The 24,865-nt window shown below is 36.5% G+C and overlaps 1 protein-coding gene across 3 annotated transcripts in view; it reads left to right on the top strand.

Moving 5' to 3' along the window:
- The first annotated feature begins 55 nt into the window (after nt 1-55).
- The window catches only part of Kctd16 (potassium channel tetramerization domain containing 16), a 283,386-nt gene continuing 258,576 nt past the window's right edge, over nt 56-24,865 (top strand). For all 3 annotated transcript variants that reach the window (XM_013512335.1, XM_013512333.1, XM_013512334.1), the window contains exons 1-2: nt 56-196; nt 9,711-10,131. The gene's annotated coding sequence lies outside the window, so the exon portion shown is untranslated. The remainder of the gene's footprint in view (nt 197-9,710; nt 10,132-24,865) is intronic.

Here is a 24,865-nt window from a genome sequence, read left to right as displayed (position 1 = left end):
CACACTGGCTCACGCAGGCGTGTTGGCAAGTTTGGCGCCCTCCGATTGGAAGATGGGCGGAGCTAAGGGGGAATGCTGTGGGACATGCGCAGTATCAACAGACTGGCCCCGCAACGGGCCAATGGGAAGAGGGAAGGTGCTTACCGCGGTCCGGTCAGCGGTGGAGGCCGGAAGACTCAGGCGCAGCAATTGCTAGGTAATAGTTCAGTGCGTCAATTTCTTCCTTGGCCTCGATCCCGGATCAAAGCGGAGAAATGCCCAAATTAAACCGACAGAGCTCCTCTGCTATCCACAAACCAGAGCCGCTGACTTTTAACGTGATTTAGGCGCAGTACTAAAGAGTTTGTGTGTATTTAATCTTGACAGCCCAAATTAAATTTGTACTTTTACTTTGCTTGTTATAAATGAAACTTAAGTGCCCCTTCCTTCTATGCTAGCTGTTAGGGATTCCGGGTGAATACAGGCTAGCTCTCCCGCGGGAGAGGGATAATCAAACACATACAAATACATGTAGCGTTGTTATTAATTTTCTTAATGCCTCCTAATTCTTTCAAAGAGGTGATACTTATCTAGGAAGATGAGTCTGAAGAGCAGCTCCGAGAGGCAGGTGTTCCAAAGAGAGCTGACTTAAGAAGGGGAAAGGTAAGGGGAAGGGTAAAGGCAAAAGTAGGGTTTCTGCCCCTCTGCACTACAGACATCCAGAGGATTCTTTTTCTGCAGGATGTTTCCCAGCATTCGCGATCTCTAGCCACTAGTTTTCAGTTAGCAGCCCTCCCCGCAAATTGTGACTACCAAAACCTTGATTCCAGGTATTGCTACATGTTCTTTAGGGAGTAATTGTAGCCTAGTTTGGGAGCCACTTGACTAAATGGAGCCAAGGTGATTGGAACAGCAAAGAAGGGAACCGCAGAGAAATTGAGGCTGGAATGATGGAACTAGGAAATGGGAAATCTTGTGCGATTCTGGGGTTAATTCGAAAAGAAAGGGGAAAACATTACAGGTTATGAACTGACAGGTGACATGACTAGATGGTGGTGTCCTGTTGAAAAAGACTGCTTCTGACTGCTGTGTTAAATCACTTCCAAGGAGGTGGAATCCTAAATGCTGTAACTCCAGACACCATGCTATACTTATAAGCAGAACTGTCTTTAGGATAATAACACTAAAATTTGGATAGCATTTTCATTATAGTCTCTGTTCAGAGTTGTGTATTCTTCACAAAATAACTCAGTCTATTGTTCTGTGGCCAGTTTCCAAAGGAAAACTAAAAATTTACTGGTTAAAAACTTTCTTTCAACAGCCCTGTCAAAAAATTAAAACAAAAAGCATTCTCTTCCAAACAAAATAACAAAAGGACACGGAAAACCAAAAAACCCAGCAGTATTTTGAGAGACACTTTGAGGTCTCTATCAGTGAATTTCTAAAATTGCTTATCCAACTATATATCACTTTTTACCAGTCACTTTAGCATTTATTGATGTAGGTATCATGTGCACAATTTTAGGTAAATGACCATATATTATGGTTTGCTGGAGACTATCTTATCCATTTTATGTCTGTTTTTCCCCAGCATAATTATTAACAGTGTCCCCTTTTTACTCTTAGGAATATCCCAGTTTGTCTAATAATTTATATAGTTGTATTCTTGAACTACACTATCCATGAAACTGTTTTAGTTCTCAACAATATGCAATAATATATTAATATAGCTATTTAGTGATTTTATGCTTTAAAACATTCTAGTTTCCCTTTTTCATCTGTTGCTTTTATTTCTTCATCGCCAAAAGACATGAAACTCTCAAAGTTGAATGAAATATAGGAATGTGAAGGTTAAATAAACATTGGCTACTTAGGAATCCACTGTTGGGTATAAATGTTATCCAAATTTTGTTTCTGTGAAAGTAGTTATCATACTTAAATTTTTTCTCTTCAAATTCCTGCACCAGTTGAGAAACAAAGCAAGAAAATTAATTTACCTGATTTGATCTTCCATTTTGTTTGAAGCATAAATCAAGGTATCCTATAGAAATCCCTGGGAGATTTTGAGAACATCAGTTAATTTTATGGCTTACAACCGAGGCCTTTCTTTTTGGAAAATGTTTCTGATGTTGCTTCCCCTGTCCGGGATAGGCTCCAGAATGTTATATTAAGGGAAACTAGAGAACTTGGTTCATATGCTGAGGTCTGTGAAAGTCATTGAGCTGGCTTTTTTTTTTTTTTTTTTTTTAGGAGAAAGCCTCAACAGGTCAACAGATTATTGGAACATGAAATGGGGCCTATAACAGCTGCTATCTGCTGTTCTGAGACCTAATGTATCAATCACCAAACTTGTAACTGAAAAGGACATTCTACTCATGAATAATATATTTAAAATAGCTCTACAGCCATGCTAGTATACATATCAACACTTTTATAGACATTACATACACATACAAAATAACTCTGCTTTCTTAGGATAGTAGTGAAATTGTGTGTAGATATTTTAGAAACATCTCCTTCCCCCTCTGTTTTATAGGTACTATGTCTGGGGAGCTGTACCAGAAAAGTATGTTTGAAAATGGGCATTTTTCTCTACCATCAGTGATATCAGTAAGCACAAATTGAGGTGAAGGTTTGGCAGCTGTGCCATATCATGTCAAGTAATAAGATGAGTGAAACCTAGCAAAAACCAATATAATTACTCAGTGTTCATTTTCACTATTCCTACATATTAATTATCCAACCCCACATCCAAAATATGATGGCTATATTTCCCCCAAATTATCCTTTATCTCTTATAAAAAAGTTTCATTGACTTGACTATGTTAAGAGATATTATTCAGATTTTTCTTTTGATATGTTAATTATTTTACTCGGTACAATAAATTGTTGTTTGAGGAAGACAGATTTGCATGCAGTAATATTGAATGCTTTGGGGGAGAACTGGTTTTCAAGAGGCAAGGAAAGTTAAGCCTGATTTAATAATTATTCTTTGGGCTGCGCCTTTAATATCACAAGTGCTGCTTTGAACACAAATAAAAAATAAAACAAAAAAACCCTCTGAAATTCTTGCTTTCCATCCCCAGTACTAGAAGTGAATAAATGACCTTTTAAAGATAACTTCTAAAGCAGATCTGTAAGTAGTTTCATTGTAGATATTATAAGTACTCATTTAAACACATTTCAAATTTTACATGAATGGGTATTATGGTTTAGAGTAAGAATTTTAGTGACAGCACTGCAAGTTCTGTTCTTCCAGTAACTTATACAGAAGGAAAGATAATGTAAGTAACAGAATTAGAGAACTTCATCTAAGAACTTCATCTAAAGTGATAGCAAAGCCATTGGTGCCTCAGGTGTAAGTGAAGCATTTGAACAATGTAGTAACTAATGCCTGTATGTATTTACTGTGCTAGGCACTACTCCAAGCACTTTGTAGCTTTTAACTCAGTTACTCCAATAGCCCAGTGAGGTAGGTTCTGTATAACTCATGTTTAACACACGAGGAAACTGAACGTTGTTGATAACTTGTCAAACTTCATTAAGCTGGGAAATAGTAGATCAGTAGTAGACCAGAGAGTTTTTTTAATAATATAGAAATGTGTTTATTTATTTTAAAGAGAAAAGAAAAAAGAAAACAAAATAACAACAACAAAGATAAAAACAAAACAACAAAAATGATACAGAATTTCAAAACAAGATGATAAGAAATTAACAATGGTTATTATATTACATATTGTTATCTTCAACAGAGTTGCTCAGATTACCAGATGTAAAAATGCAAGATTCATCAAACCATTAAAGAGAATAAAAAATAATGAAAACATTAGAAATGATACAGAGTTTCACTGAAATCAAGATGGTAGGAATTCAACAATGGTTGTTATATTGCATATTGTTGTTTTCAAATTAGTTGTTCAGATTACCAGATATAAGAATGCAAAATTGATGAAAAAAAGATTTAAACATTAGCTGTTCCTTTCAATAAAGGAATAGACATCAGCAGTTTTATTATCCGAGCTATCCGTGTATACATATGTATTTTCCCTTCCTTCTTTCTTGATTTGAACCCAAACAGTTTGGTACCTGAGTCCTTGTGCTAAGCCACTGAGCTATATTGTTATTGTGTTATAAAATGTGAATATGGAAAAAGCAATAATGATGATGAATGTGCAACTTGCTGTGATATGTTATTCTATATTGATTTGTTTATTAAAATTAAACTTGCTATTTTACATTTGATAGTTGCATCTATATTATCAATATGTGGATACATTCAAGTTGATAAAATATTTTGTAATGGTTTCATTGGGCAAATGATGAATCTCCTTATGTTCAAGTTTAGTCATGTATTTTAATTAATATTGCATACTGGTTGAGGGAGGAGGATCTGTAGCCACACTGCATGTACCACTTCCTAGCTGTGGATCTTTAGTAGTTAACTTTTTATGCCTCAGTTTTCTCATCTGTGAAGGCCAAGTAACAGTATTCTTTTTATATTGGGTGGTAGAAGGATTATGTAAGATAATGCATGTAGTGAATGTCTAAGTAATAAGTACTCAATATTTGCAGTTGTTATCATTGCTATATTATAATATAGCTACAGAAGAAACAGTTATTTAATCAGGAATCAAAATGGACTTTTCAAAACTTTAAGGACAAGGTTTGAACAAACTGCTTCTGAGATCAGTTATGAATCTTCACTTTGCTCCTACAGATTCTATAGTGTTATATAATTTGCTGTTTGATACTGTGGAGTGCATTAGAATATATTGCCTTCATCCTGTAGAAAGATTTACTACATTTGGCTTCTCTGCATTGTAAATTTTAATTTCACAAATATTTTTACATCAAATGCTATTGAGATCCACCCACAGGAGAGCAATTGTACTTGAAAGTTGCAAACTGTGCTATTTACATTTAATATTCTTGATGTTTCATAATATTTAAAGCACTGTAAAATGTTTTCATCTTTCTACTCTCTTTCTCTTGTTTTTCCTTAATGTGCAGAAGTTACCAGGAGTACAAGCTTGTTATACACTCCTATTGTTTCATTTAATGTTTTTGTCATTCATTTGAAGAGAGGTTGAGATACATGAAATTTCCAGTATTTGATCTGTAAAGTAACAGTTTCATTTGGTTCAGCCTAAGGCAGTATTCTCATTTTGATCAATGAGTAAACTATGCTTTAACATGTTTAAGTAATTTGGCTCAGGTCATATAAAGTGTATATACGTATGAATGTAAGCATTTTTTAATAACTAAGGTTTAAACTACAGTCCATCTCAGTCTTATCTTTGTTCCAAAATACTGTTTTCCATAAAAATGTTTCAAAAATAAAAGTTAGGATGTGTGAATAAAGTTAAAGAATGTTGATACTTGAACCACAGTAACTATAATACTGGCATATCCGTCCTTTCATTGTAACTTGTGCAGAAAAACTTGGTGAGCAGGTACATTTCACTGCTGTTGAGGAAAGGGAAAAAAATAATTGTAGTCAGCCAGTACTGGTTTTCTAGGCTGGTATGAAAAAGTGCCACAAACTGGGTGGTCTAGGCAACAGAAATTTACTCTCACAATTCTGAAGGTTGGAAGTCTGAAAACAAGGTGTTGGCAGGGTTGCTTCCTTCTAAGGGCTGTAAGGAAGAATTTGCTTTTGTGTCTCTCCTAGATTCCAGTGGCTTCCTGTCATTTTTCAACATCACTCAGGTCATAAATGCATCACTGCAATATCTGCCTTCATCATCACATGTTTTCCCTGGGTTTCTTCACATAGTCATCCCTCTTTGGGATGACTATGTCCAAATTTCCTTTTTTTTTTAATTTTAAAGAGAATGAAAACAATACGGAATATGTACACAAGATAGCTAAGATAATTGTACTAATTTCAATCAGTTTATTGAAAGGAACGGTTAATGACTAATTGATCAATTTTGCATGCCTATATCTGATAATCTGAACAACTACTTTGAAGATAACAATATGCACTATAACCAGCATTGTTAATTTCAAATTTCTCTTCTATAAAGACACCATTCCTATTGGATGAGGGCCCATTTTAACTTGATTGCTTTTGAAAACCTATTTCCAAACAAGGTCACATTCTGACCTACTGAAGAGAAGGGCTTTAACATATCACTTTTGGAGTACATTGTTGAGCTCACAACACGGCCATAAGTCCTTACTGCATTCCTTTGGCTAAATATAGACCAACATGCACATGAACAGTAATCTGTTACAATTTCATTTTGAGTACATAGTCACATCAATCTCAATTTCTTTTTTTTTTCTTTTAAAGAGAAAACAACAACAAAATAACAACAAAGACAAAAACAATAAAAGTGCTACAGAATTTCAAAACAAGATAATTCCTGACAAAACTAGGATTAGAGGTCCCACCTAACTCAGCTGTTCCCCTTCTGGGTATTTTTCCAGCAAAACCGAAAACATCATATCACAGCGACACATGTGTACCCATGTTTATAGCAGTGCAGTTTGCCATAGCTAAATCTTGGAAACAACCCAAATGCCCATCAACTGAGGAATGGATAAAAAAGATGTGGTATTTTTATACAATGAAATATTACTCAGCTATAAAAAAGATAAAGTCGAGGCTTTTATAGCTAAACAGATGCAACTAGAGATGATACTCATAAGTGAAATAAATCAGACCCGCATGTGTAAACATTGCATTATCTCCCTTGTTTAAGAACCTGAAAGAGTAAATAAAGCCTGAAAGGTACAATAGATATTGTGAAAGTGAAAGAAATTACTCAAAGGGAAGGAACAACTGGGATGAATGAGGGAAAGGAGAAAAGAAAGAAAGAAGGAAGGGAAAAAATATATGTGTGTATACAAGGATAGCTGGAATAATTTTACTGCTGATGTCCATTGGTTTATTGAAAGGAACAGTTAATGCTGAATCTTTTTTTATTTTGAGACAGGGTTTTACTATGTAATTCAGGCTGTTTTTGACCTCACTATATACCCCAGGCTGGCACCAAAATTGAGATGATCCCCTCACCTCAGCCTCCCGAAGACTGGGATTAGAGGCAGGCACCACCACGCGTGGGCCAATTTCTTGTCATTACTGCAATTTGTGATAAACCTTTGGAATAAAACCCATAGGAAGGAGATCCTTTTTAGTTCTTTCTTTTGGAAGCAGTGCACATTTGGCCCAAAGTAAGCTCCCTGCTTAGGTTTTCAATTTTGTCCTGTGCTTGTAGAAGGGCAAATGCTAGAATAAGATTTTCATCATTTTTTTTTTTTTTTTTTTCTGGTACCGGGAATTGAAATCATGAACTTACACTTGCCAGGCAGGCGCTGTGCCGCTGAGCTAAATCCCCAGACCCTGATTTTCATCATTTCTAAAACAAATTGAAAGGCATTAAGTTAAAAGAGTAAAGTCTTGCTAAAAGAGAATGTTAATGACTACGAGTACTGATACTTAAAGATTTTTTTAAAAAAAATTTTGTGTGTTTGATTTTTTTTAATGTAAATTGAACTTTAAAATAGGCATTTTTAATTTTTCAGTTTTCTTCCTTGGAAAGAAAAGTTACTGTAACCTAATTATAATGCTTTTTATATACATAAGACTATTGATTATAATACCCACCAAATTCTTTTCCTTAAATGAAGATTAATTTATTTTAAAACAATCAGAGGTACATGAAATAAAACTTAGGATTTTCATTAAATTCTGCACAAGTAGATCTGGAAGTCAAACACAAATATATTTTGCCTTTCAATTTTGCTTTAAGCAGTCAAGATGTTCTTTACTCTGTCCCTGAAGTCCTAGTTTTGTACATTTTAATGAAAATCACAAATCCCCTGCTGTCTGAGATAATTTCTTCCCTTTGGAAGGGAGTATAAAGATTTCTTGACCCTTGATAAAATTTTATTTTGGAAAGATTAACTCTATTTAAAAGGTTATTTTAGATTTATAAATATTACTTACTTCATAGATTCTCTCTAAACATTCTTTCTCTTGACATAGCTGATGCGGCACAGGTGGACTCCATTTTGTTTCTCAGCTCCATGTTAGAAGTCACTTAAATTTTAGATGAAACTCACTTCTCACCCCCTCCACTCTTAGTTAGCCATAAACCCACAAAAAGAGGAACAAGATGTTATCTGGAGGAACAGATAGGACAAACTGTGGGTGAGCTAAGACTAACTGCATCCTGCCTGACTAACACACTCGTGGGATATGTAAATCTTGTGATGGGACAGCTCTTAAACCTTGTGAATTCCTATAAATTTCCAAAATGAGGTAATGTGGCTACTATAGAAATGTGTGAAGGATAAGACCCCAGAAAACAAAGCCTCAGAGCCGACATTCTCTGAATCCATGTCAGGTTGTCCTCCACTGCCTAAATAAACCTCCTTTGTTCCTATTTCTAGGCCTCTATGAGTACTTCCTTCCTGATCTGCTGTAACACTCTTAATTCTAAAGTTGAGTTCTGTCCTAAATGTTGTAACATTTCCCTTTCCCACTCCTTAGAAATTAAATATCTCTATTTTATGTTAAAATTTTGACAGGGCCCTGTCAACCTGAATTCACTGAGACAGCTGTAAAGTTAACAGAAAATAGACTGATATTCACAGAAAGTCAGGACAGCAAGTGACTTAGAAAATGACCAAAACTCTCTTCATTGAACTGGCTTCACATAATGAGAGTATTAGTTAAAGAGAATTAAAGTTGACAGGAGATAATTCTTGCCATACTCTTCGATTTTACAAATGAGTATCTAAGGCCAAGAAAGTAAAGCGACATATCTTAAGCCTAGAATTTAAAATGTTGCCTTATTAATGTTTTTGATAAAGGCCCCAAAGTCTAGCTATCAGTCCCCTGATCAGCATCAGAGGAAAAAGACCTTACTCTGGCTGTTCCCCTGTCAGATCAGCTGCATTCTGCCTGATTTTCAACCTCAGTAGTTTCAGCTCCGTATAAAAGCTTGTGAAATTATTCAAAAAAGCTAATCCCATCCACTGATGGAAACCAGGGGTCGTCTAAGTACTAAGACCACAGCCTATACTAGTGTATTGCCAAGGGCAATCTCTCATGTGACCCTTGTGGTATACAGTGTTCTCTTGCCCTACGCCATTGGTGGCAAACCTAGGGCACGTGTGTTGTTTTTCTTTTAAGATAGAAGATGTTAATATATGAGTTGTTTTTTCTAACCTAAAACCTGTTCAGGTTTAATTGCTGTGTTGGCAGTTTATGATAAATCAGTGGGATTTGGGTTGCAGTTTGGGCATTCCGTCTCTAAAAGGTTACTATCACTGCCATAGACTGTGCATATATAGGATTAGTAAATTATAGTCATTGTCATTTTTCCAGTGTCAGGTCTATAAAATGTTCTGTCAACTGGTCCTATTTAGAGAGGAGGACCTTTTACCAACAGTCCATAGAAAGTGATCAGGACAAGGGGTTTGATCTGTGTTTTTTGATAATGACTACTGTCAGATTCACCAGCTCATTTCTGTGCCTTTCAGTTGATAGATGATTGTAGGTAGTGGTACCCATCTAATCAAGACTCTGTTAGGGTAGAGGGCATATTGTATTTTTGTATCCCAACTGTAGGACATAGAATAATGCTGGTGTTTATTCCTTTATTTAACAAATATTTATTGGGAGCCTACCATATACCATTCACTACAGATGCTGTGTTGGCTGGCCCCTTTGTGTTTTAACTTGAAGAAGTCCTATTCTTCTATCTCCTCTGCAGGTTTGCTTCAAGCTGGTTGCCCACAATCCCCTACCTGAGAAATCTCCTATTCTCACTGTTTCTGGCTTGATGAAGTCACCACTGGTTTCCATCCACGCTTGTTTGTGAAAAGTAAGTGTTGGACCAGGTCTGAGGGCTCAGCTGGTGGGTGTTGCTGTCTGTAGGTGGAACCTATGCTGGAACTCTCAACCACAACACCTATACGTGGCTTCTCCACTTGTTATGGGCCTTCTCAAAGTGCGTTGTGGCTAGATTGGGAGGAAGAGCATGCGGAGAGTCAGCCAGAAGTTGTGTCATCATTTCTACACGATCCTTGAAAATCATGCAGCGTCACTTCATATGCTCTCTATTGGCTGGAAACAAGTCTAAAGCTGGAAACAAGTCATATAGAAAAAGGAAACTGCACTCCCAACTTTTGATGGTAAGACTGTCAAAGGTTCTTAATGTGTTTTAAAACTACCACTTCCCAAACAGATGCAAGTAGAAAAAGAACAGCATATGTATTTTTTGTATTTAGAGAAACTTGATACTGTAGTAGGCATACCTCACCTAGGTATATAGCCAAAGGAAATCAGCACTCTGTAGAGACATCTACACTACTATGTTTATTGCAGCATTGTTTGTAGTATCCAAAAAATTAAAACAACCTATATGTCTGTAACTGTATAAAGAAACTATGATTATGTTGTACACACAAAAATATTACTTAGCTTAAAAAAAAGATTCTGGCAACATAGCTGAAGTAGAAGGACATTGAGTGAAGTAGGCTAGACAAAGAAAATTACTGCATGGTCTCACACACACACACACACACACACACACACACACACACACACACACACCTTTCTTAGTACTGGGGATAGAACCCAAGGCCTCACACATGCTAGGCAAGTGTTTCATCACTGAGCTACATCCCCAACCCTGTATGACTCATATATGGAATCAAAACATCTCCACAACTTCAATGCATAGAGCAAAGAGACAAATAGTTACTAAAGGAAGGAGAAAGGGTTTTGGGGATATGTAGGACAATGTGTACAAAGTAACAGTTATATAGGATAAAACATATACTACACAGTTATGTAGGAAATCTAAAGTCTACCACAGGGCTATGGTTAATAATATTGTACACTACTAGAAATTTTCTGTCAGATTTTAGATGCTCCTAACACACATACACACACACACCACAGACAACTGTGAGTTAATGTTTATGTCAAATTGCTTACCTATAGTAATCACTTCACTACCTATATGTATGTTAAGATGTATTGTAAAATAAGACAAAATATTTAAAAGATGAGTAAAACAGTGAGTATAGGATCTACCCTCCCATACAAAAAGTGAAAGTATGCTAAATGTATTAATTAGATTCTGACATGTCAGAGCTATTTAAAAGTGGAATATGTTGACTGGTGTTTTGTGGTTCTGTAGACAGTCTTACTATTATATGTACTTAAAGGTTTATTTACTAATGAAGTATTTTGCTTTATATAGTTATTCCTCATAAAACATAGTCTGTAAATGAAATGCATTACTTATGAATCAAGCATTTGTATAAATATTCCATAGCACTCTTTCTCTACAGTAGGTGATACCTAATGTTCACTGTTTGCTTATTTTTTTCATGATGCATGAAGGGCGATGTTCCTATTTGTTTCTAGAACTTTGTACGGGTAAAATGTGTATGCCATGCTCATTTTGCCCCCTAGTGGTTTTTTATGTCTTTGGTGAATACCATATTTACATATAATTTTCAAATCTTTAGGAATGTAAGTAGGAAGAGTATAATTTCACCCCTGCCACATGCACTTCATTTTACAGATGAGGAACATAAGATCCAGAAAATTTGCAGGAGTTGTTTGATGTCACATATCCAGCTAAAACTAAAAGTTGTGTATTATTCTTCTCTCACACCTCATTAGAAAGAAGCCCCAGAGGGGCAGGGCAGTCTTATTTATTGAGAAGCAAGAAGTACGCCTAACAAGCAGTAGGTGTTCAGAAAATATTTGCTTCCACTTTTTAGGCATTGTGAAAAATGCTGCTATGAACATGGGTATACAAATCTGTCTGTAGCCCTGATTTGCATTCTTTTGTACATAAAAGTGCTGTGTCATATGGTAATTCTACTTTTAATTCATTGAGAAAGTACCATTTTGTTTTTCATAAGAGCTATACCATTTTACTTTATCAGCAAGCGTGTACAAGGGTTCTAATTTCTCCACATCCTGGTTCATGCTTACTCTTTTCTGTTTTTTTTTTTTTTTTTTTTGCTGGAGGGAAGTGATGTCTCATTGTGGTCTTTCCATTTCCCTAAAGATTAGTGATGTGGGGAATCTTTTCATATGCTGGTTGGCCTTTTGTATCTTTGGCAAAACATTTTGTCAAGTCCTTTGCTGTAAAAAGACACATTTGTCTGTTGCTTTCTTTTAGCACTATGATAAAAGCCATTGCCTTTTGTTTGATATATTATTTATCTGAGATATGAATAATGCTAAAATAATGACTAATACTTGTACCTATTGTGTTCCAGGCACTATTCTGTTTGTTTGTTTTTTTTGGTTTTTCTCCGGTACCAGGAACCGAACTCGCGACCTTGCACTTGCCAGGCAGGCGCTTTTGCCGCTGAGCTAAATCCCCAGCCCCTCCAGGCACTATTCTAACTGCCTCACATATAATAACTTATTTAATCCTTAAAACATTCCTATAAGGTGGATTCTATTACTGTCCTCACTTTATGGAGGGAGACAGGGAAGCACAAAGAATGACTTGCTCAGTGTCACAGCTGCTGAGCAGTAGTCAAGACTGGAATCCAGGCAGTTGGCTATAGAATCTGTGTACATAGCCAAATTATTTTTCCTATCTCCAGTGTTTTCAAAATGTCATCTATACCTTTTATGTGCTATCTTCCTGGATATCTACCCCTTCTGTATAAGATTGCATTGCATATTGTAGACAATTAAATGCAGATGGCCCACACTGTAAGAAAGATTTCATTGATTTATATCTACTAATTATGTCAACCCTTGACATTAACTATCAAGAAGGACATCAGAGGCCTCATCTGACCAAACTAGTAATAATTAGGAGTTATATTGGCATCTAAAGTCAATAGTTAACCAGCCATAGTGTTGCATACCTGTAACCCCAAGATGCTGAAGCAGGAGGATTGCCATGATTTTGAGGCTGACTTGGGCTACATAGTGAGTTCAAGATCAGCCTGAACTACACAGTGAGACCCTGTCTCAAAAAAATTAAATAGATAAAGTCTGTAGCTATAAAAGAAAAGATATATATATATATATATTCATATACATATATCATGCTATTGCCCTAAATTTATATTAAACTCTAATAGAAAAACTTAAAAGAAAAGGTAAGGAATTAGTGTCCTTGTTCAGAGCCTAAGGGAACATAGTTTAAAGTTTAAATAATAAGCTAGAACTATTGATCACCATAAACACTGACTCTGTTATGTATAGAATCCTTTAGTGATATTCTAGTTTTGTAATCTTGAGAAATAGCTGCAAGATCTTTTTCATGGTATTCTCACCTCTTAAAAGAAAGCAAAAGAAGTTTTGAACAAGCTTGCTCAAGCAAGTCCCACGCTGTCCTCTGGCATCCTCCTTTTTTCTTCAACACACTCCCACTATATAGTGTGTCAAAAGCAATATATTAAGCATATGTTAAAGTTTTTAATGTCTTGAAAAACTGATCAAAGGAAGAGATTTTATAATTGTCCTTTTTCAGAGGTATCATATTTTAATGTATTGATGAAAACTACACAAATTGCCAGTTCTCATTAAAGAAGGGGAAGGAGACAGGGGATGACCTAAAGTGCTGGAAATGAGTAAACCTGAGTTCTAAAGCCATTTTAACCACTAGATTATGCTATTACCCCTGTAGCTTTGCTTGGCTTCAACTTCTTCACCAGCGAAATGAAAAAAAGAAAAACTAGACAGGGATATAGTAATGTCTCCATTCGTTCAATGACTCTTTATGGCACACCTATTATGTTCCAGGCATTATGCTAGATGCTTGGGACAGGCTGCGTTACTGAACAAAAGGAAACACCATTCTTTTTCCCTTGTGAAACTTACATTGGTCATTAGTGGAGAGGAACATGACTCAAATTACCATTCATCAAAAAGCCAAGTCATTAGAACTTTTCAGTTTTTAAGATTCATATTCAAATAAACATAAGAATAGTTCATAGAACACAAATCTGAACATACATATTTGAGAGGTCTAACAAACTTATCTATTTCCTAGGGTCATTTTTCCCTGGATTATTAGCCATGGATATTGCAGACTACTTATGACAATTTTCTACCTGTCAATGACATAATGTATTGTACCAGTTCATTATTGTAATAATAGTTACTGTGCATAATTATGCATAATTTCAGGTAATAGTCAGTCTTCATTTTCATCTTGTTCTTAGAACTGCCTTTTTTTCCCTAACCAAGAAGTATAGAAAAATTAGTGAAGTATTATCCTAAATATAATAACAGTTTTAATGTTAATGTTTTCTTCAAATTAACTTTGAAGTTTCAAAGATAAGAGCTGAGATGAGGGGGGAAAAGGAGAATAAAGAGAAACAGAGAGAGTCAGAGACAAAGACAGAGAGACAGAGACAGAGAGAGACAGAGATAGACAGAGAGAGCTTATTTTCATAGCTGTGACAAAATATCCCTTGGGTGCCCTTTTCTTCAGATTTAAATTTTATTGATAGAACATATATGGAGAAAGATGTAAAACTGAGATGTCTTCACTAAATCATTAATAACACAAAGCTAACAGACTTTTAAACTGTTTATTCTTTTGTTAAATTTTTTCTTTGACAATTGATCTCTAGATTGTTTCACATACCTCAAAGTTATGCTGTCACTTAAATCTTCTCTGGGATTTTATTGTCATCTGTAAAAACTATTCTACACAGATGTCTTTAAGTTGTGTTAAATTAACACAACTTTAAGGAGGAGACTATTTATGGAGATCTACCAAGAGCCCTTTTTAGAATATTGCTGCTAATAAATATTCTGCCTCAGGTTGAGATTTCATGTAAAGATATTTTCACAAGATGTTCCTGAAGTAACCACTCCTCAGCCCTGCTGAAAGGTGGTTGGCTTAGCAGACAGCAGTCTTACCTCAGAGTGTAGCTTCTTGTCACAACCAAAAGACTTCTTGTCACAACCAAAAGACTTCTTGTTAGGAGTTAAGCAAATGTTTTGGTTGGTAATGAATTTTTCCAAATCTTAGATTTCATCTGGGTTTTACTTTTGAAGTATTTTTTCTCTACAAATTGTCTTTTGCTGGTACTTCTGAAAACTTAATAAGTATTTGCTCTCTATTTCTCCTAGGATTATTGTTATTTAGGAGTAAGGAATAATTAAGGCCAAATTCTTGGCTTAGAATTTTTTTTTATGACTTTCAATAGGAAGTACATGAGAAAGAAGCTTCAACAATTCATAATATGGTGGTATTTAGAGTTATACATATGGAAGTAAGTTTTCTGATCCTAAACTCTTTCAAGCACCTGACAGATATTTAACCAAAAGCAACTAGCCAGTGGCTAATAGGTAGGACATTTCAAATTTGCCATGGGGCAGCTAGCTCAGTAAAGAAGTGCAGGAGTCTTTATTCGTCTCAATATTTCTTTGATGATTACAGAACAAATTTAATAAAGAGACAACTAACCAAAAGGGATCCAAATATACCCAAGGGAAAAGTATCAACAGAAAAAGAAATAGGACTGGAATAATAGTAGGGAGTAGAGCAGGTTTGGGTGGGAAGGTGTGTATAGCTTGAAAATAACAGCTAGGTGAGGAGATACTGTTCTCAGTCTAATGACATCTCTACCCCAACACCTCTGCTGAACTACCCGCAACACACCTCTACTAAACTGACTGCTTCTCTGAAGAGTTAGTCTTTCTATATAGAAGTTCTGAGTGGAAGATAAAGGTCAGCCATGTACAGGGTAATCAAATGCCTTTTACTCATACGTATATCACGTTAATGCCCTCTACTCATCTATGGGGACCTGAGTTGCAACACTGATTTGTAACTTCAGTGAAAGTTATGAATAACGATGTTATCAAAGCACTCACTCAGAGTTTTTTGAAACTTCTATGTTATTCCAGATTCTATATAATACTTAAAGCTGGAGTAACCATTCTGAAAGTATTTAAGGCACAGCTCTTAACCTGGTTGGGGCTCTTCACCTATTTGCTGTTTTGAAATTTGGGTAAACTCTTTGGTATTTCTAAAAAGAAAAAGTACAACATATACATAGAGCTTTGCTTTCAATTCCAGGGAATTCATGAACTTTATGATATTCATATGTTGACCTTAAATTAAGGACTGAAGGTTTGGAGCACATTGTGCTGATAATGAGGATGTTCAGGGAATACAGTTTTCCTTTCCAAGTGACTTTGTAGTTAGCACATTATGTCATAATGCACGTTGCTTTCATGTTGGGGTGGAGTCAGTGTCTTTTCCCTTTTCTCGTCCACTGCAACATGATTCAGCATGTCATTTTAATCACATGCTTGTCATATTCCTTACTGTTTTAGGAGGGCAGGAGAAGTAGTTGCTATCTTGTTACTTTTCTTCCTTCTCCAAAGTGACTGAAGATTTTATGTAGCTCTTGTGTCAGAGCTACTCAGTGTGTGTAGGATGAGGCTGACAAACCACAACCTGTGAAGACAGACTGGGGAAATCCACCGGAAAGTGGCTTAAAAAGAAACTGAATATTACTTGTGGGTAACCAGGCCCAGAGAGAGCAGTGAATTACATAAACACAAATGAATATGCCTGCATTTTGATGACCCTGCACCCTACTCTTAGGCACTTAATCACTGTTTCCTCTGTGTCTCCTTAACTTTATTATACCTCTATTATAGTTCCTATAACTGAGCTGGGATTATTTGTTTAATAAATCTGTGTCTCTTACTAGACTGAAAAGTTCCAAAACGGAGTCCATGACTTCTTTATTTCTACTCCATTCCATTGTCTGAGTTAAAAGTGTTAAAAGTTAAGACTTTGGAGTCAGACTGTGTACACTGAAACTCATGCTACATGTAAATATGTAGGACCATTTGGCAAGATATTTAGCTAACTTTACTCTTGGTCTTCGTCTCTCTGTCTCCCTTACCCCTCCCCTTTCCTCTTCCTCTCCCTCTCCCTCTTTATTTCCTTTCTTTCCCTTTCCTGCCTTCTCTTTTTTTTCTGCTTGATACCTTGATTTCCTTGCATCTAGAAGTGTCACACTAATAAAGTTTACTGGGTTACTATAGATAATAAGTGAAATAAGGCTTAGTAGTGATTCAATAATTGGTATCTGGTATTATATCTATTATTATTAATATTGATTGTTAAGTGAAAATATCTCCCCTTAATGTTTCTTTGTTCACCTGCTTGGACAAAGCATTTTTAGCTTAAAGTGCTAAAGACATACTTTTCCCTACCTCTTCCTTTGTGCTCTCTCCCCCCTTGCTATAGTAATGTCTGTCCTTTGCAACCTGGTAATTAATATCCTCATCTGGCTTTATTTTTCTCCACTGTAATTATTAGTTGACATTTGATCTTTTATTAATTTAGTATGCAGAATGTGTACTTCATAAAGGCAGGTGTTTTGGCTATTTTGTGTTTATTGCTATGTCCTTAATTCTTAGAACACAGCCTGGCTCCTGGAACATCTCAACAGGTATTCATTGAGTGAATGGGTGGGAATACCCACGAGTGCACACATGTTCATATACACCACAGTATAATGAAAATCCTTATTTTCTTCCATGGATGAGCCTCTCTGATTACCACCAAGGTTGCACATTAAATATTTGTATTACCTCACTTGGCAAATGGTCATAGAACTCCTTTTCTCTTTATTTCCCCTTTCTTCCATACTTGGGGTATGGGGGAAATACTTTGCAAAACTGCTATAAAAACTGACATGATTATAATTTCAGTGTCAAAGCTGCAACTTCCGGTGGGGTTATTGATTTGAAGTTACCGGTAGGAGCCCTTCCTCTGCGAACTGAGAAGGGTGATAGTAAGCAGAGGGTTAATGAGCTGTATATCACCTTGTAGAAGTGGTTCTTGTTGAGAGACTTGTTTCTGTCATTTTTGGTCACAAACTTCATAATATCTCCTTTTATACACAGGACTAAGTTCAGACCACCTGGCAGCCGAGCCGCTGCACCTTCATAGGTGCCTGTCTTTTGTCCAGCCAGATCTGACTATGTACTGTCCTTTTTCTGACTTCTACACTTCTCTGTGCATCCCTTTGACATATACCTGACACATCATTTTCCCACTACTCTTATCCCTTTTGATAGAACTTTTGGCTTTTGGTTTTTAGATTCCAACTTTCTTTCAAGATGCAACTGCAGCCTTGTCTAGTTGTGCCATCTCCTCTAATTCCTTACCCAGCCTCACATCTTAATCCGTGAAGCCAGCCAGCCACATTCTTCCTCAGATTCCTTTAGGAACTTTTATTTCTTTTGGAGGGGGACACTTAGCTAACCTCTCCCTCAATAGACTAAACTTATCTCTAGACTTTTCTGCTGAATTATCTGGAGGACTAAGACCGTTTTTTTCTGTTATTTTATGTAAACAGGCTCTCAGTGAGTGTTTTTATGCAAATGAGTATATAGCTACTTATTTCCATTTTACTACCACTAGAGAGAAACTTCGGAGCTTGTCTGATAACGTTCAATTTTTGTGATGGTCAATACAGAAGAATTTCTTTCATCATCCTTTTGTAAAAGGTGAAACAATTATAACTAACATAAGTATCTCCATAGTTACTTAAGCTTGTATTTCTTGAGGTCATGCACAGTAAAGGGTCAGTTTTTCAGAAGGCTTGGCAGGGTATATCAAGATTATCAAGGGAGATCTCAAGCTAACATAGTTTGGGGGCTGAAGACTTAACCAGTAAAAAGAAACAAGCAATTAAAACTGAAACTCACCTCAGGATCTCGGTTAAGTGCACGGTGTTACTCCGGGTACCTTTCAGTTTCCCTTAGTCAGGACCACAGGTCATCGCAGGAGACTGTGATAACACTGCCCCCTTCTGTCACTCCGGGTTGCTGATACCAATAACTTCTCAAGCCTGGCTTGATGATGCTGACAGAAATGCTTAATTTCCAAAAAATGCTTGTTACAGTTAGATGGGAAATGAGACGTTCAATGTGGTGCATGATTTTATTCTATCAAGTTCTCTCTATGCATAGTTAACTTGATTGTTACACATTTTATAGTGAGATATTACTTCAGTTGTTTGGTGCTTGGAGATTATATACAGGGAAGTGAATGAAGTCAAAAGTCATAACGAAATTAATTAACTTTTGTATTTATTTGTACTCTAATGGGTTACTTCATTTCTTTTAGTTCCCAGAGTCTTCGAATTTCTTCTCTTGGGAGTTAAAACTTCCCTGTGTTGTGCACTGTGGCTCTTTCCCTGATGACAGAAACTGTCAGGTTCTCAGAGCACTTAAAGATACCAAAACCCTGCCCCATTTCTGTGCATAGCACTGTTTGTGAAATGATTTCTCTCAGACCTTTTGGGAATATTTTGTTAACTCTTTGTTCTTTCCTCAAAAGTTCATTTGTGTGACTCTCTAAAGTAAGTGAGTTCAGGTAGAAGGGGACTTTGAACCTATACCAAGGAGTTTGGCATTTATTCGGTAATCACTAGGAAGCCAGTTAAGATACATGGGCAAAAGATGGCATCTTTAGAGAGATGATGCTGTCAGCTTTGTGTTTAATGAACCGGGATGAAAAAGTTGGGAAGAGGGAGAACATTAGCAGGTCCCTGTAGTAATAGTGCTTCCTATACACTGTGTCGAAAGGAAACTCCTATAATTGCTTTGTTTCTTTCCCTTTGAATCTGTAAGAGGTCTAGAATAAAGACTGGCTAACATTTGATGTGGCTCTGTCCTGGGCTTTCATGGAGCTGATCATGTAAATCAGTTTTAGAGTGGGAGGTGAGCGTGAGCGCACATTGCAAAAGGCAAAAAGCAATAGTTACATAATCGCTAAAGGTGGTAAACCAAACTGGTGAGTAATCTCTACAAAGGAATTACAGCTGTTACCCCTACTGTATAGAACTGTGGCTCAGAGCGGTGATGTAACTTCCTCAACTGATAAATAACAGAGCTGGAATTCAGTCCCAGTTCTTTCTCATTCTAAAACCTACTCTTTTCACCATGATGTCCCACTGCTTTGCTGTATAGAAAACAATCATTTTTAGTACTTCAATTTTGTCTCAGTATTTCTCTGTAGGATTGTTGTTCCTTTTCTATCCCAGACTTGTAAATATTAGGTAAGTCAATCAGGCAAACTTTATTTGCAGTAATGAAAATTGTCCAACATTGTGCCAGGTATTTTTTTTTTATAGTAATCAAAATTAATTCTTGTTCTTCTATTCAGTTTTCTGTTACTCAGTTGCCTTCAATAGCAACTACTGCTTATATAAAGTCGACTTCTTCCAAACCCCAAGATATCCTTAATTACAAGGTTTTCTGGGCAGCTAAAATAGCAGTAGTGTTTGGAATCCTCCCCCACCTCCTCTTCCAGCATTAACCTAATGGCATCCCCTGTTTATCTTGGGAAAACTGTTCCTGAAATGATCACATTAACTAAATTTTAGCTATGAGTATTACAGCATGTTACCTAGGGGGTGTGCTACTGATGTCAGTCTTTGGAAGTTGTCCTTGTTCCTTTTCAACTGTCTTGATGTTGTGATATGCCCCTGGGCTGTAAATTTCTTCTATTTATCCTCCATATCTTTCTGTGTTGCAGGGAGGCTTACATCGCCCTTCAACATGTCAAAGGATTTTTCCCAAATTAATTTTCTGCTGATCTGGGTATCTTAGACCATCTCCTTAAAGGCAGTTGAAGATGTTGCAGTAAAGCCTGCTTCTTACCATCCTGCTTCTTACTACCTGCTTCAAGACCATCTTGAGTCTTTTGTAGAATCTCCAGCACTGTGGCTTGCGCATCTCTTGTTAACTGTCTAGAACCAAAGAATTTAGTGGCACACAAGTAGTGGCAGACAGAAGGACCTGATGGAGTACATAAACAGCCTGGCAAGAGCCACTCAAATGGCTATTAGTCTTAATTGGCTGAGAATCAAATGTGAATTAGCTGTATGGTCTACGGATGCAATAGACTTACATTTATATGCACATATAAAATATTTCTGAGATCATCAGTTCCTTGATGAATCAGCCTGATCTGGAGTAGTTCTAAATGAATTGTAGATGAATGTCTCTGATTCTATACCCAGGAAATGTATAGTGATGCAGGGTAGAACTTTAGTCCATCAATAATTTATGAATAGGCTTTTTGTGCTAATCATAATGTTCCTTAGAGTTTCAAACAGTGACTTTGCCTTTGGCTAGCTCTGTGCTTCTCACAGAAATTTTTCCAGTTTTTCCACAGCAGTCATTTCTTTTTCTCTGCATCAGTTTTCTCCAAAATGTTTTCCTTTGTTTTTCTCCATTGGTTATTGAGAATAAGTCTTGTGCCTATTCATCATTACTTTCTCTACAGTTCCTGACATAACTTCTTGTACAAATAGGTACATAAATATTAGAGTAAATGAATGATAGACTTCAACAACCTTTGCCATTACAAAGTTGTCGCCTAAGGACTCTAAACTGTCTCTCATTAGCCAGTGGCTCTGTCTTTTTTTCTTTTTTTGCTTCTGAGGATCAAATACAGAGTCTTGTGGATGGCATGTGTTCTACCACCTGAGCTACATTCCCCTAGCCCCCTCAGCCCTAGCCAGTGATTCTGTAGGTGAGGTTTTGTTGGAGTAACTTTATTAGAGTACTTTTATGAAACACTTATGTTTTCAATGGACTCCACCCATCACCTCCATTGAGCTTATTTTTTTCTTCCTTTCTTTATACCTATAGATATAGGTATAGATAGGTGTAGATAGGTATAGATATAGGTATAGATAGGTCATAGATAAAATGGCAAAAAGGGGGGGATGCATTTGCTTACTGTCTTTGGAACAAATAAGACATTCATTATTTCTCCTAGCCCGTTTTTCTAAGTTTTTGGCTTAATTTATGATTTTATGAAATGTTCTAGCTGAGGCTAATTGTAGCTTCTATGTTCAGTGTGATGGCATTTCAACAATATAGTTGTAAGTAACTACTCTCCAGACCTCATTTAAATATATGAAAAATTCAAGAGTTTGGTCAGGAGACGTCAGTTGAATCCAGTTTCTATCAGATACATAAATCTTTTTCTGTGCCACTCCATCCGTTCATAAGCATTCTTCTTTTTGATGAATGGCAATCAGGTTTATCGTGAAGATATACAACACTGGCTCTATTTCAAATAATTGTCTGATGTCCTTTGGCAGTCATTAGAGCCACACGTTGTGCACAAGCCTCTCATTTTGAGAGACCACAGGGTGATTGTGAGATGTGCTGGAGGCTCAGATCATTGTCTATCAAGGTAACATGCAATTTCCTTGTCAGAATCTGTGCAAATCTTCATTATACAGCAAGGGGGTGATGTTTCTGATCTCATATTTGAATGGTGCACTTTAGCTCCTAAAATCTCATTCCCAGAATGTGTTTTTGTGTCGGTCAATCAGTACCAGGCCTCATGACCCTATTCCTGTTTTTGGAAAGGAGACAGAGTAACTAATATGAACAAAATTGGATGAGAGTTGTCTGGAACTTCGTCAAAATATTTTAAAGTAAATAATAATTCTTCAGCATCTAAGCACTTAAATAAAAACATTAGGATTTTATTGCTCTGAGGGTGATTGTTATTCCAAAAACAATTTCTTGTGTCTGTAAACTTCTAAATTATGTAACAAAAACATATGGATCTATATTATTTACTCTTTTCTATTCACAAAGAACCAATTTTTTGAGCCTATATTCACAAACTTTTTCCCACATTGGTAACTTTGAACTATTCTCCCATTTGCAACTAACATTTCAGGAGTGAAGAAAATTACATATGCCACATAAGATTGCACTCATTATGCCCACTTGAAATCTCTGGGTATATAGTCCCAATTAGCAACTGTTCTTTTTATTCAGTTATTTACTCATTCATTTGTTGGCTGATCCATTGTAACAACCATTTGGCAAATATCATGGAGTGCCTGGTACTGAACTGTGATTGGAGATATAGTAGTGATTTATGCTAAGAGTATGCTGTTGATTTCTGTGATGCCAAAGCCAGTATTGGGTATATATCGAAGATATTTAATAAAAGGAGTAATGAGCCTGGGTAAGTTTAATATAATTAAAAGAGGCTTTGGGGTAAGTTAGGCTTGATGTGACCTTCTACTAGTTATTTTATCTCTTAGAGATTCTTATTATCCCCAGCATACCAGCTGTTCAGAATTGTTATGGGAATTTTAAAAAGATAGTATGTATGAAATTAGCTGGCAGTTAAAATGACTTTTATATACTAATCTTATTAATTTGGCCACAGGCATAGTTTTATTTTAGGAAGTTAGTGTCAGAAGTTTGATGCTGAGAATTCTTTTTGTTTTCCAGTACTGGGGAATCGAACTCATGACCTCGTGCTTGCCAGGCAGGCACTGTGCCACTGAGTTAAATCCCCAACCCCGACACTGAGAATTTTGTAGTCTCTTCCTCTTTCAGGAGTCTTCTTTTCAATGGCCTCCCTTTCTTCCAGTCCAGTTTCAACCCCCATGGACACTTGAATGACCTCTTTGGAGTGGTAGGCTACAGGAGGCTGGCTTTTGTAGCCGGTTTATTTCCCTGAGACCTAATCAAATGTAAAAGTCTGTGGTAATATATAGAGCTCAGCATTTGAAAAAATAAATTGAAATCAACTACCTTACATCCCAGTCTATTGATTGTTCTGACATGAGGTTGTCAGCCTTTTAGCATATCATTTTCTTAAACTATTCTGAAGCTATTGCTCTTACTATTGCACTTAAATTAAAAACGTTAGTTAATTGAGCACCATTCTGGTGTTGTACCTGGTGATACCTGCTGGAGGATATCATAATAAATGAAAAATGATCCCTGTTCCATGAATTTCTTACAAATAACTGAAAAGATGAGGAAAAAGTGGTATTCTGAGCATACTTCCAATTTCCAGCTTTGACTTCTCAAGTTGTCTGACAAACAAATCAATTTTGTTTCTTCAGCTAAATCTTTCCATTCATTATTTGCTCGTTGCCTTTCTTCCTCTTGTTCTTCATCTGCAGATGCCACTGGTACAATTCTTTTCACCAATAAGTAAGACATATTGGATGTAGTTGTGAAAAATGCTTTCTACAAACAATTGCTACACCAAAGCGACCGTGCTGAATCACTGTAAAATGATGTGAGATATTTTGAATAAGCCAGCCTGTTCATTCACTTCCCTCATCCATCATCCTTTGAAAAGTATAGCTACCTTCTAAGGCAGGAGCAATGAGTTTTTAAATGAACTAATTATCAATCTCCAAGGACAAGTATGATTAGAGTTCTCAATATGTTTTTCTTTCTCCTATTCCCCTCCTAACAGTGACAAAAGGCTCAGAACAGGGACCAGTAACATGAATGAAATGCTGTACTTTTCTACCCATTCATTCACACGGACCCATCAGTACACAGGAATTGGAGGGTGGGGGCTGGGGACAGAGGCAAGCATAAAGATGATAGTGTTGCCCATTACTTATTGAACACTTGCTATGTGTCACACAGTTTCAGGATATTATTTCTCATCCTTACATCAGTCTTGCAGAGTGGGTACTTTTACTCCTGGTATATACATGAAGAGAATACCAAATGATTTGGTTTGGATCATATAGCTGGTAGATATTTCTTCCAAGTCCTATTCTACCAGATTCTAAAATCTGCTCCCTTTTATTTACATCTCATATCTTAAAAATATTTTATTGTATTTTTTGAAATGGGGTCTTGCTATGTTGCCAAGGCTGAGCTTAAACTCACAATCCTCCACCCTCAGCCTCGCAGTTAGCTGGTATTTCAGACATGTGCTACTATGCCCAGCTTAGTTTATTTGTGAAACCCAAGGCCTTACATGAGCTAAAAACACATGGAACCACTGAGCACAACCCCAGCCTTCAACTAGGATTTCTGACCTGTATTTCCTACAAGTTGCTTTAGGAGGTTCAACAAATTCCATAT

The sequence above is a fragment of the Chinchilla lanigera genome, unplaced genomic scaffold, assembly GCF_000276665.1.
Source record: "Chinchilla lanigera isolate Chin_1 unplaced genomic scaffold, ChiLan1.0 scaffold00014, whole genome shotgun sequence".
Classification (NCBI taxonomy): Eukaryota; Metazoa; Chordata; class Mammalia; order Rodentia; family Chinchillidae; genus Chinchilla; species Chinchilla lanigera.
This window is presented reverse-complemented; position numbering and strand designations above follow the sequence as displayed.